This window comes from Macrobrachium nipponense, chromosome 4 (assembly GCF_015104395.2).
Source record: "Macrobrachium nipponense isolate FS-2020 chromosome 4, ASM1510439v2, whole genome shotgun sequence".
NCBI classification, from domain to species: domain Eukaryota; kingdom Metazoa; phylum Arthropoda; class Malacostraca; order Decapoda; family Palaemonidae; genus Macrobrachium; species Macrobrachium nipponense.
Window position 1 is genome coordinate 14,407,604 of NC_061100.1, and position 13,969 is coordinate 14,421,572.

Consider the following 13,969-nt stretch of genomic DNA (forward strand, 5'->3'; position numbering starts at 1 on the left):
TTTAAATTGTGGGTCCAAATACCATAGGTTTTTTTAACCCATCAATGTAACATGCCGGTTTTTTCCCCTTGCTAAAAGCAATACTTTAATAGTATCTTTAAATTTACATTAGTCTTGGCCTTATGAGTGATATATGTGTTAATATAGCAATGCTACCAGAAAGCGTTTTTATTTTATTTTTTTAAGTATATATGTCGAACCTACTGTTGCCTGCGATCCCTCACCAGCTCTGGCGGAGGTCATGATGTCTCGCAGCAATGTATTAGTGGATAACAAATTCAACTTACAAGTGCGGCTTTTGCACTCGGGGAAGTATGAACTCTCTGAGTGCTTCCACCCGTAGCTTTTATTAATTATATCAATATCATGAATAATAAAGATGAGTATTTTTATAATGATAAGTTATATTCCATAGGAATAATTAATATTACAATTGTGTTTCAAGAGTATAATGAAGGCTATATTGTAAACTACCAGAACTCTTGATGGCGTGAAATTGAGACAAACGCCAGAAGTGAAGCTGTTTGACCTATATATTTCCTTTAACCAATTATAACTCTATTTGTTATTGCTCAGGACAATGGGAATGTCATTCAGAGGGAATCACCAGAACGTGTTATATCCTCAGAGTAAAGTCTGAAAGAAATTTTGACTAATGAGCTTTTTTTTTCCATAATGCAGTAAGAAATATATCACATATGCGTCTGTGCCTCTACATGTATTGTAACATGGAAATACAACCACCAACCAATAAACTCAAATTTTCTCAGAAACAGATTCTACCGAAATCCACTCAAGTCATTCAACGTCAGAATTGGAAATGATGTGAAGTTCTTGAACCAGGCTGCTGATCGTCTTACCGTGGTCAGTGATGGAAATGCGTTTCAGTTGTTTTCCCAAAATGTTATCAGTTTACAGAAGTGAACCTTGATCTTATTTAATGAATTAGTTGGAGACTCTCTCTCTCTCTCTCTCTCTCTCTCTCTCTCTCTCTCTCTCTCTCTCTCTCTCTCTCTCTATATATATATATATAGATATATATATATATATATATATTTATAGTATGGACATTGGTTGAGAGGAGAGAGAGAGAGAGAGAGAGAGAGAGAGAGAGAGAGAGAGAGACCGGAGCATGTGCCAGTACCTCAAACAAAGGGCTCTAATGCTTCTTAGCTCCTGGATAGTAGACAGTTTTGTCTTATTTGTTTATTATGCAAGAAAATATTATAATGTTGTATTTTATAAACTTTGTTGCTTTTTCTTCGCTTATATTTGTTCTCATTCGGTGTAGGCATGGTTTTTTGGGGGTATTTTTAATATTAATAATAATAATAATATTATTGTTGTTGTTGTTGTTGTTGTTGTAGTTGTACGCTTTGTGTAGGGCGTAAAATGATCTGGCAAAGTAGCAATGTGAAACAATATTCATATTGCACAAATTAAAGCTGCCTTCTAGTATTATAATTTGCCCGCATGCTCAGTAATCACTTACTCTTGAGAAGAGAAGTTCTTAGGAGTCTTAATATAAGAGAAGAATGGTGTAAACTACAACACCCCGACCATCCCGGTTCAGGTAGGTTTGCATTTTGCAGCCATGCCCACCTCCTGGGATTATTTTATAAATACCCATGTTAACATGTTGTTATAATGGTTTTGTGTTCAATGTGCTTATGTTAGAAATGTTATTGTGGTGATTTTCGCTTACTCGGGGAGTAAGCCTACAAACTACTTGTTGTTGTTGTTCTTGTTGGGAGGGTAAGAATGGTTTATGGAAAACCTAGAAAGGTCTAAAAAAGGTGTTTCGCGTCGAGTAAAATATACAGGATTTTTAAGATAGGATATTTATGATTTATTTATTAGGATGAAAATGTAAAAAATAAATAATGTGCATGTTAAACAGTACAGAACAACTATTTCTAATAAAATATAGAGATTTGTTTTCATCTTCCTTAGTGGAACAACGCGCTATTTGACCGTAGATTTTAGTTCGCTCCCCCTAATCCCCCTCCCCCCACACACACCCGGGTAAGCTAGAGGTCGGATCACGCCTTGTATAGATTAGATAGGTAATAGAAGTGTGTATAAAGTGTGGAACTGGAAAGTATCCAGACTTATTTATTTATTTATTTATTTATTTATTTATTTATTTGATAAGCGAGATCTCTTCTTTCTGTACTTCCCTTTACCTTCTCCTACTCTTTCCAAATGAACGCCATATTTTTTGGAAGCTTAAATTTCAAGTTGATGGCTCCCATGTACTAGACTTGTTCCATTTGAATAGGGTTTATCCTCTGAATAATAATAATAATAATAATAATAATAATTTTAATAATTTTAATGATAATAATCGCAGTGGCTTCGTCAGTAACGCTGCAAGGACTTCAGTAATCAGTGTAAATATGGGAAGAAGTGTTCCAGCTGGTGTTACTAAGCCACGCCCCCTTCCCCTCCCCTCTTCCGATTCCCCCACCCACCATCCTCCCGTCTGGGAGTTATGGATGATGTTTTAGGGGAGCCACCAGTAGCTATACATCTCAATGGCCTCTGCTTGATTGGAATGTTGAACTGGCGTTACCACAGCTCGCGCCATGTGACAGGCAATGTTTTTGTGGGAGTAGATGTCATTCACGCCCCTCTCCATCAAATCTTACCTGTATATCCTCACGCGCGCATACATATATAAACACACACACACGCATATATATATATATATATATATATCTAATAAAAGGAGCCCATAAAAACGCCAAAATATACAGGGAAAAGTACTATATTTCAGAAACTGCGGTCTCTCTCTTCAGGTATATGAATGAGAGAGACAGCAGTCTCTGAAATATAGTACTTTTCTCTCTATATTTTGGCGTTTTTATGGGCTCCTTTTATTAGATGGAATTCTGTTGTAACAGAACATTTTTACATTATATATATAATATATATATATATATATATCTATATAATACATACATACATACATACATACGTACATACATATACATGCATGCATGCATGCGACATCAAGCCAAGAAAAACCAAAAATTCAGTAGTTACCGAAACTGGAAGTTTGCTGTGTTATACTTCATATCTACGCTAGTACACTATACTGGGTAAAGAATACATATTTTCTAACGTGTTGTTGATAAAAGATAAATATATTGCATACCAGATGTTGCAGAAGAGAGAGAGAGAGAGAGAGAGAGAGAGAGAGAGAGAGAGAGAGAATGAATTTGTTGGGCACACCAGTGAATGGGGTTGAAGGGCATAAGGTTAGCGAACGCTCCAAGTCGACTCGCTCGGGAATCGTGCAGTTGTTGAGGGCGGGAAGCAGCAACAGCAGACAGTCTCAGCCCCTCAGCCGACCGACAGATATACAGACAGACAGAGTCGAAACCGACTCAGTGTCTGAGAGACCGAGTGTTACTTATCATCTCTCAGTCAGTCAGTACGGAAGCAGAAGCGGTAACGGTCGGATGGCGTTGTCGCGCGCTTACCAAGGCGGTTGAGAAATACGAACTAGTATTTCTCTGGAACGGATGGAATAAGTCCGTCTCCTTAGATTTCGATGTACAGACTCAAGCTGGTAAATGATTTCGGATATTATGTTCTCTGTGTGTTTAGTTGTTCAATGATTCTCAATCTTTACTTGTGAGTTGAGCGGAATATGTACTATATATTAATGACTTACAGTGAACTTTGAATTGTTATGGAATAAAAAAGTGAACTTAACACAATTAAGTCATGTTTTTGTCGATGACATTGACTTGCATAATATCGAGTGCTATTAGTGCAATTTTTTATTCAACCCTATTGACATGTGGTGGACAAAATATTCGAAATAGTTTAGTGATAAGTGGCTTCTTGATGGACTTGAATTATTTGAATATGGATTAGAGTAGGATTTGTTTTTAAAAGACGCAGTGTATGTTACCGGCTCATATATATATATATATATATATATATATATATATATATATATATATATATATATATGTATATAAACTTGAATTTGTAAAAAGTACTTTAGACAGCGACATTATCATGTGTTACACATTCGTATTTTTATTCTTTTTATGAAATGTCATTTCCAGTACTCTATATATATATATATTATATATATATATATATATATATATATATATATATATATAATATATATATATATGCACACATACGTGTGTGTTTGCGTGAGTATACATGCGTGTGTGTGCACTATATAATATATTCAGTGTAGTTTATTGTTAATTATTGACTCTTTTACTCCACTTCTTATCCTATTGAAGCTTGCTTTAGTCACCTTGCCTTTCGGCTAGTTGAGTAAGAATGCATTCCTATGATGAGAATAATAATAATAATAATAATAATAAATCTTTTACTATATTCCCACATCTGCTGCAGTACCATTTGACAGCAAAGTAGCCTCAGCGTAAAAGATTTGCGTAAACAGCACGAGATCATAGGGCATGGGGCGACGGTCTGATAACTTGAAGGGAGGTACTCTGTTGGGGAGGAAGAAGGTTGGGGCCTTCGTCACTTATTTTTGGAAGTCCTGACTAGTGCCATGAGGTGGGACCATTGTTTAAAACACTTCGTGTGAGTGTTTGCCTGTTCATAATGAAGGGGATCGGTTATATTTACGATGGTTTTTGTCTGCAGTAATGGTGTTACATTCTTAGTGGCTGAGGTTAATCTTAGGAGTTGTATTTATGGCTGTTTCATTAATTTGTTGAAGTGTTTGTTGATTATTTTGCCTTGCGCATTGTACAGATGCAATTGTTGGATTTTGGGAATACGTCACATTAATGTTTAATCGTTGTTGGGATCTTAAGTATTTTAGTTTAGCCTTGTTCAAAAGCATTCTTTTCTGGAATTTTCAAATATTTCGTGTATATATATATATATATATATATATATATATATATATATGTGTGTGTGTGTGTGTGTGTGTGGTGTGTGGTGTGTGTGTGTGTGTGTGTGTATGCGCGCGTTTTATTATTAGAAGATTGCCCGTCTTTTTATAAAAATTAAGTACAGAGGAGTGGTTATAGTCTTTTAAAAGAATGGGATATCATCTTCAGCTCAGATTTATTTGAAGGAAATCTTCTGTCATGATTACCGGGAACGATTTAGGAGATAACAGATATGATGTTTGCATTAAATTCTTCTCTTGGGTGACCCGACATACATTTGTAGATGTGATTTGAGGTAATTGGCAAATCTATAATTTTATTATTATTATTATTATTATTTTAGGTTTCTTAAAAGGATAAATTATTTGCGAGAGATTATGTGCGTTTTTTTATGAATGAAAGAATAAATCGTACGTATGCATGCTCTATAGTCTTAGTACGTAAAATGCTATGTGTATCTAGATTCTTTATTTTCACTGCACGTAAGACAACCCATCTATAAATAATGAAATCCTCGTTTAGTTGTCTCTAAATCTGGAACACCAACGTAACATACCATACTTTACATATGAGTACGATTCAAAATTGAATATTTACTTGGGTAGCGCAGTCATTTTTGTCTGTGCAGGCAACTCTCTCTCTCTCTCTCTCTCCTCTCTAGGAATCAGTAACCAACCTGCCTGGCATAGGTAAAGGCTCGTTTGATTGGCCGTGCCATTCGCCTTTGACTTAAGTAGATTAGGCTGTTATTTGAGGTGAATGATTGGCCTCGCCAATCGGAGTCGATGCCAGTCCATGATCTTATACTGGCTTGGATCTTTCACTTTCACTGCTCGTGTCGACTTGAGAGAGAGAGAGAGAGAGAGAGCATGGTCGTGATTCGGAAATCACGCTTTATTTGTCTGATGAGAATATCACAGTACCGTAAAGAGAATGGCGTTCTCTCTTTTTTCTGGCTAATTTTTAGCGTTTTCCTTATTGTTAGTTTATCTGGAGTATTTTTCTGTTATTATCTTTTAATGATCTGTACTGGACATTCGCGTGATATAGAAAAAAATAAACTTTTCTGCCTCTTCAAAAGATTCACACGTAAGCGCGTGAAAGGGCCTGTTGCCTGACACTAGGCCTAATGGTACCTTCTGTCAAGTGACTTTCATATGGCGCTCGGTGCCTTCAATTTATCACTTTTTTTTTTTTATTAGCGCTATATCTCAACTGCTTCCTCATTAAACTTGATTACCTATGCTTCATTATCTCTGAATTAGTTATTGTTATGATGCGTATCAACTTTGCAATTCTTAAATGAATTGCAAGAATTGAGATTACTTTTTAGTAATTAGGCCATATTAGGTTATTAAGTAAGGTGCAGACTCATGTCAGCATTATGCTTGCCGTGTTGCATAAATGCGTAGGCCTACTTCAGAAGTGTTCAGTTTTATTTTTTTTATTTTTTTTTACTACAGCTAGATGAGTTAGTGCCTACTTGGATATTCTAGGCTTAGGCCTACCTCCGGATTATGAAGCTTTGGTAGCAACCAAGTGGGTTGTGGGGTGTCAGATTTAGGCCTACTAAGCTTTGTTAAAAAACAAATTTGTCGGATGTGTCTGTGTATAGGCCTACTTCATGATTATAATTGTTTGAGGACCAACAAGTAAGTTGTGTTTCTAAGCCTTGGCCTAATGCGTTCGTATAAACCTACTTGATTCTACAGTTTTGATATGATTCAAATATGCTACTGTTAATCAAAACTTAGTTTTCATTTTTGCGTTTCGGTAAGCTTTTCAATTCAGTCACTAGAACTGTTTCTAGGCCTAGTCAAATAGGGACGTATGAATGTCCTGCATACCTTTTTCTGCTCTCATTTGTTTAAACCAATGTTTTAGATCTACGGAAGATATAAGCGTGAATTAGTTGTTCTGCCAATGATTATAGTTTACTGGTCTGTACAGAAGGACCAATTTTGTATGTCACACATATATGTGTGTACGCATGTATGCGTTATTCTCTGTTTTGTCTCCGTGTTACACAGGGGTAAATTAATCCTTGTAAAAGGTACAAGGATTAATTAATTACTGATCTCTTACGTTTGGTTCGCATGAAAGTTTCCAAAACAGCAGCACCAGTAATAATGAAAGCAATAATTGTAAATCTGAAGCATTTATTCCACCACTCCACTAAATTCAGAGCTCTCACAACCCACGAAACAAAGGAAGTCAGCTGCGAATTGAAATCAGAGGAACAATTATTTCTCGGCCGTCGTCTTTCTTGCGGTTCTCGGAAATGCGTGGCAAGAAAAAAAAAATGATGTCTTTCAGCGCAATTGTATCTTTTTACGCCGGAGTCATTCGAGGGTCTGTTTATGAGAGCTGTTGTCAGAGAACTTTCCTGCTGGTGGGCTTTATTTATCTCTTTCAATAGACGCTGTTTTCGTTCCGTTGAGAGAGACAGGGAGGATTTTTTTTTTCTTTTTCTGCTGCTTAACCTCCACCCTGTAAGTTGAAGGGGAGTTAAGTTTTTAAGAGAGAGAGAGAGAGAGAGAGAGATTATCTATGTATGTAAAAAAGATCTCTCACGGGTGAACCAGGGTCATAGTATTCAGTTGGTAATCTCTCTCTCTCTCTCTCTCTCTCTCAGTAGGGAGGGGTAGAGCCGTCAGTGCACCTCGTGCTATGCGCTCTAGGCATTCCTTAAGGTTCTTTGCAGCGTGCCTTCGGTCCCTAGCTGCAACCCCTCCTTTGTGCCTCCTTTCAGTTCTCTTTCTTCCTTCTTACTGTCCACCCTCTCCTCAAAATACATAACTAGTACAACTGCGAGGTTTTCCTCCTGTTACACCTTTCTAACCTTTTTAATGTCAATTTCCGCTTCAGCGCTTCATGACCTCATAGCTCCCAGTGCTTGGCCGCTGGCCTAAACTCTATATTCAATTAAATTCAATTCTTCTTTTAGACACATATAAAAAGTTTAACGAATTGTGCCCTTGGAAGACATTTGGCCTCTTCATTTCTATCAGTTTCAGACTTTTAGTTTAAAGGTTGAATCCGAATTTCTTTTTGTAGTCCACACCTAACAGTAAAAAGATAAATGAAAAGGACTTTTTTATTTTTATTTTTTTAAGATTGTTCCGCAGTTCAGTGACCTTTTAGCTTTGTTTCGTATAAATGGTTGCGAATTGGGAATAACAATGATAAGAGCTAAAGTAGATTTCATTAGTCATTTTAGCTCCTTTGCTATTCATGGTAATTTTGTACATTTTTTTATGAAGAGGACATTATATCTATTATTATGTCTTTTTATCTCTTATTATCATTATATCTCATTCTTCTTCTTCTTCATTGGTGGGCTTTCTACTTTAGGGAAGTGTTCTAATCAGCTAGATGACCTGTTGGCTTGTTCCACACTGCTTTTACATTATGAACTGTTAATAACGATAATGTTTACAATACTTGTTATATTGGTGTTAACAACAGTAATAAATAGTTAATATTAATATTTTAAACGAAGTAGATGAGTAAACCAGACATCAAAATGCCGTCGTTATTTCGCTAACATTTTATTACGGCATAATGAAGCTGTAATTCCAGTGTAATTCTGCTCATGACAGCGTCTGATTACCCGGAAGTCATTTTTATTTCTATATGCTTTTGCTCTTTCTTAAAAAAAAAAAAAAAAAAAAAAACAAAAATTATAGATATATAATATATAATATATATATATATATATATTATATATATATATATATATATATATTAAAATATAAGTCTTTCATGATGTGCGGGGAAGTTTGCTTGCTTCAATCGCCTCTTGCTATTACTTGAGAATTTCACATTTTTTATCACTGTTTTGAAGTCCCGTGTACACTTGTTTCAGTATATATAGATATATATATATATATATATATATATATATATATATATATATATATATATATGTGTGTATATATATATATATATATATATATATATATATATATATATATATATATATATATAACTATAAACTGAACTGTACACGGGGACTTCAAAACAGTGATAAAAAATGTGAATGTCTTAAGCAATAGCAAGAGGCGATTGAAGCAAGCAAACTTTCCGCATACTTGAAAGACTTTTTATTTATTATATTATTTTATTTTTTTAAGAAAGAGCAAAAGCATATAGAAATATAAATAACTTCCGGGTAATCAGACGCCGTCAGAATCAGAATTACATTGGAATTACAGCTTCATTACGCCGTAATAAAATGTTAGCGAAATAACGACGGTATTTTGATGCCTGGTTTGCTAATCTACTTCGTTTAAATTATTAATATTAATTATTTATTACTGTCGTTAACACCAATATAACAAGTATTGTAAACATTATCATTATTAAAAGTTCATAATGTAAAAGCACAGTGTGGAACAAGCCAACAGGTCATCTAGCTGATTAGCACACTCCCTTAAAGTAGAAAGTCCACCAATGAAGAAGAAGAATAATGAGATATAATGATAATAAAAGATGAAAAGACATAATATTAGATATAATGTCCTCTTCATGAAAAAAAAATGTACAAAATCACCATGAATGGCAAAGGAGCTAAAATGACTACTGAAATCTACTCTAGCTCTTATCATTATTATTCCCAATTCGCAACCATTTATACGAAACAAAGCTAAAAGGTAACTGAACTGCGGACAATCTTTAATTAAAAAAAAAAAAAAAAAAAAAAAAAAAAGAAGCCCTTTTCATTTATCTTTTTACTGTTAAGTGTGGACTACAAAAAGAAATTCGGATTCAACCTTCAAACTAAAAGTTTGAAACTGATAGAAATGAAGAGGCCAAATATTTTCCAAGGGCACAATTCGTTTAATTTTTATCGATGTCTAAAAGAAGAACTGAATTTTAATTGAATATAGAATTTAGGCCAGTGGCCAAGCACTGGGACCTATGAGGTCATGAAGTGCTGAAACGGAAATATATTATATATATATATATATATATATATATATTATATATATATATATATTGCCAAGAGAAGTGCGTTATGCTACGCAGGGAAGGAGGGTACTTGAAGGACTCCCTATTTTAATGCAGCTGCCAGTCGTGGACTGTGTCCTTCGTCTTAAGGACTTCTCTTCGGGCGTTTCATTGACCTGATACAAATCGACGTTGCAATACCTTTGGTCATCATCGCCATTAATAAATAATGTGGTTTCAAGTGAATAAAGAACAAAATTCCCAAGATATCGATAAAATGTCTAAAATAAATCGAGGATACGTTATAGATTTTCAAGAAAACCAGCTTCCTCCTCGAATATTCTCTCCGAGATCCCAGGAAAGACGATAATTACCCTCTTCATCAATGAACTCTTGAGAAGAAACGATTTCTCAAGTTCCCAAGGTTGGGGCAATGAACCAGAGACTGATGGCAGTAATACGAATTACACTTTCCCCTGAATGAATTCTTGGCATGGGAGAATTTTTATGCAAAAATATTATATCATATGTGCTAAAATCACAGACACTGTTACACGTAACTTACCTCTATGACTTAAGAAAATAGTATATTTCTATTTATCTCCTAATGCTTGCATACCAACGGCATCTGGGAATCATTGCTGGTCACCCACCCAAGTACTGACCATACCCATTATTGCTTCACCAGTCACCGACATATTGAAAGAAACAAACATAATGAAAGCATGTATATATGTCACAGCTCACTGGCTTGTACGTCCTCTTAAGTCCATGTTTAGGTTACCGGCGATCTAAGTCTTCGGATTAACCAGCTTAAGTAAATACCTGTTATTACTCCACATTCTTCCGCGTCTCCGTTGAGTAACTTTGGTGATCGAATTCTAGGGTTTTGTAATGGGAGAGAAATAGTGGCTTTTATTGTAAAAGAAAAATAATTTTGTTTTTTTACTTTACACACATCAATAATTTTTGTTTAAATTTGGGTATTATTATTATTATTATTATTATTATTATTATTATTATTATTATTATTATTATTATTATTATTATTATTATTATTATTATAATATTAATTGAAAATTTCCATCCATCGGATAAGCCCTAAAGTAAAGAGTAATCATTTCCAAGGCATATAACCGAGTTTAGTAAGACCATAATATATCGGTGTGCAAATTAGAAGAATAAGGAATAAAAAAAAAAATAGCAAATAAAGAATGGAGAATTTACTAGGTGAAAGTGTAGACATGGACATTCAGAAAGACCAAGTCTGTGGCATATGACACTGTACATTAGTATTGCATAATTTTTGTTATAGACCTCCCTTTTTATTATGTTTTATATATGGTAGTTTATGCTCTAAAGAAATTCTCTCTCTCTCTCTCTCTCTCCATCCATCCGGAACCTGACCCCTGGCTGCATAATTTGGACCTTATGTCAAAAATATAAATGCTTCAAGGAACAATGACAAGACCTTTCCTTACTCGCCATGATTGAACCTGGGACCACTTCCAAGTACTCTAGCGAGAGAGAGAGAGAGAGAGAGAGAAGAGAGAGAGAGAGAGAGCCATTATACCAGGCTTGCAATGCGGTTTTGTCTGCAGAGTTGAGAATTAAAGAGACCGTGCACAAAGGATTCTATCGGATAGCATTTATCTGTCATTCTAATGCTGAAGAATGAGTGGGTGTCGCCTATTCAGTCATTTGGTATTTTTAGCTCTTTTGACACGTATAGTACCTTTTGCTCTGTACTTCCTAGTGGACTGCTTTCACTCTTATGTAATGATTCTTTGTTTTTCTTTTTGTATCTAGTACAATAGATTTTGTGTATTTCCTTTATCAGTATATGTTTTTTTTTTTTTGGGGGGGTGGGGTTTTTACCCTCATTTCCTGTCTTGTAATCTATCACATTCGACTAACTGTCAAGTACCACATTAACCTATTAGGTCAACAGAGACACATTGTCGGGGATCGATTTCGTATCACCAGTTGGTGAGGATTACTTGTGATATATATATACATACATACATACATACATACATACATACATACCTATATATATAATATATAATATATATATATATATAATATATATATATATATTATTGGCTAATCGTGAGTTTTAATAGTTTGGAGTTTTTTAAGGAAACTTTTTCAATGAAGTTCAGTGTTTGGCGATATTGTTGCATCCCACGCGTCGATTATTGTTTCAATAATGTTAAATAATGCCGCACGTGCTCATTTAAAAAAAAAAGGTAGTGGCTAAACTGTGAGTGTATGAACATCTAGGGCTGAATATTGACAACACTAGAATTTCTCAAAACTTCCCAACGTAAACGCATCTCTATTGCCATCGGTAGATTAGAGAAAGTACAATTTTTTCTTACTCTCTGTGTAATGAAACGCAATGTGTATCCAAGTATGTTATTTGTATGTAACACAGAGAACCTTTGGTAAATAGAATTCGTGTTAACTTCCACAGAATCTTAAACAAGAAATTGCAAAGCAACATATGCCTACATGCTATACTTTAAGTGTGACGTACATACAAAATGGCTTGAATGGTGCTGTCACTTTTAACGGGACAGGGACGATATTATTTATTATGATTTTCATCTGTGAGGACATTACCCCAAAAGTATTGGATATCGTTAATTTATTGGTTTTCAGTCTTCACTGTGATCCATAGCCGCTTGCAATAGGCGAGTAATGCACGCTGCAAATATAAATAATGCACTGTTTTGTGTGGGCATAGAACTGACGTGAATATATATAGAATCCCATGGTTATTTTGCATTATATTAAATAACGACTTCATCCAAATTTATTATTATTATTATTATTATTATTATTATTATTATTATTATTATTATTATTATTATTATTGAAGTGCAAACATTTATATGAAGCAGACCCTATAAAAACTACTAATATACCAAGCAAACTTCCACAAAATAAAGTGGCCATCTATGAGAAAATAGTTAAACGGATCAAAGAGAAAAGCGAATAAATGAAGGCAAGGAAACTGAGCAAATAAATTTCACAACATCACGTACTTAAAGAGGTATATAAGTCTGGAAAACCAAAGCAGTGGCGCTTGGCGCTTGTGTCTTCGAAGCTGGAACGTGATTTGGGTCATGGGCCGTACTTTGGGGTTTGTCAAGATCTGAGGCTCGTGGAGAGAAGAAGAAGTATTAATAAACGATATCTAATGCAAATTAATGGCTTGTCTGTTCATTTTCTTGAAATATCAACTTGAAGTTTGCTCTGAAGGGGAGAGAAACATCTCGGTGACCCGATTTGTAAGATATCATGTATGGACTTATGAAGTCCACCTTCTTGAAGCGCAGTGAATCACCCTTCTCACTTATATACACTTGTAGATACTTTTCTTCAGAATTTCAGAAAACCGTTTTGCCGTAATAGGGTGTGGCTTCAGGGAAAACCCAGACAATAATTGTCATCATTGATGTAATGCCACCGCTCTGTAATAGAAACTGAGAGGAGAGAGAGAGAGAGAGAGAGAGAGAGAAGAGAGAAGAGAGAAGAGAGAGAGACATTTTGCCTGGACACGAGGTGTTTCTTTTACTGTGACAATTCATGATGTGGTTGACACAATTCCCAGACTGTGAGCTCTTGGGTTAGGATTTTATTATTTCACGCCTGGCCTCTAAAGCCTGTCTTTATGGTATTCTTATCTTCTGCTGTTTGGATTATGATGTTTTTTTTTTATTCTGTTGTAAAGCATTTTATTTTAATTCTTCTTATTTAGAAATTTGTGAGGATTTGTATTTATAATTTTACTTATGAATTTTCTTCAACTAGAAATATATATATATTTTTTTTTTTGTATTTTTCTGTAGAACTGGGATTTAAACCGTTGTAGTGGCATTTCAGTTATGTTAATCGCACTTAAGTATTTCTCATTTAAGCTACGTTTATTTAAATAAATTGGTGCACTTGAGATTCATTTAGAATCATGCTTCGCTGTAAATTATTCTTTTGCTTGCCGAAGGGATAAAGATTGCCAGATTCCCCCCGTATTTATTCTACTTCCTACAGTGTGCCTGGTGACGCAGTGCAAGTGGTACTTGATTTTATTTGCAGCAAGTTGA

General features: G+C 34.8%; 1 protein-coding gene across 2 annotated transcripts in view; it reads left to right on the plus strand.

Annotated features, from left to right (window-relative positions):
- The first annotated feature begins 3,420 nt into the window (after positions 1–3,420).
- LOC135210723 (uncharacterized) overlaps positions 3,421–13,969 on the plus strand; it is a 94,930-nt gene continuing 84,381 nt past the window's right edge. For both annotated transcript variants that reach the window (XM_064243519.1, XM_064243523.1), the window contains exon 1: positions 3,421–3,577. The gene's annotated coding sequence lies outside the window, so the exon portion shown is untranslated. The remainder of the gene's footprint in view (positions 3,578–13,969) is intronic.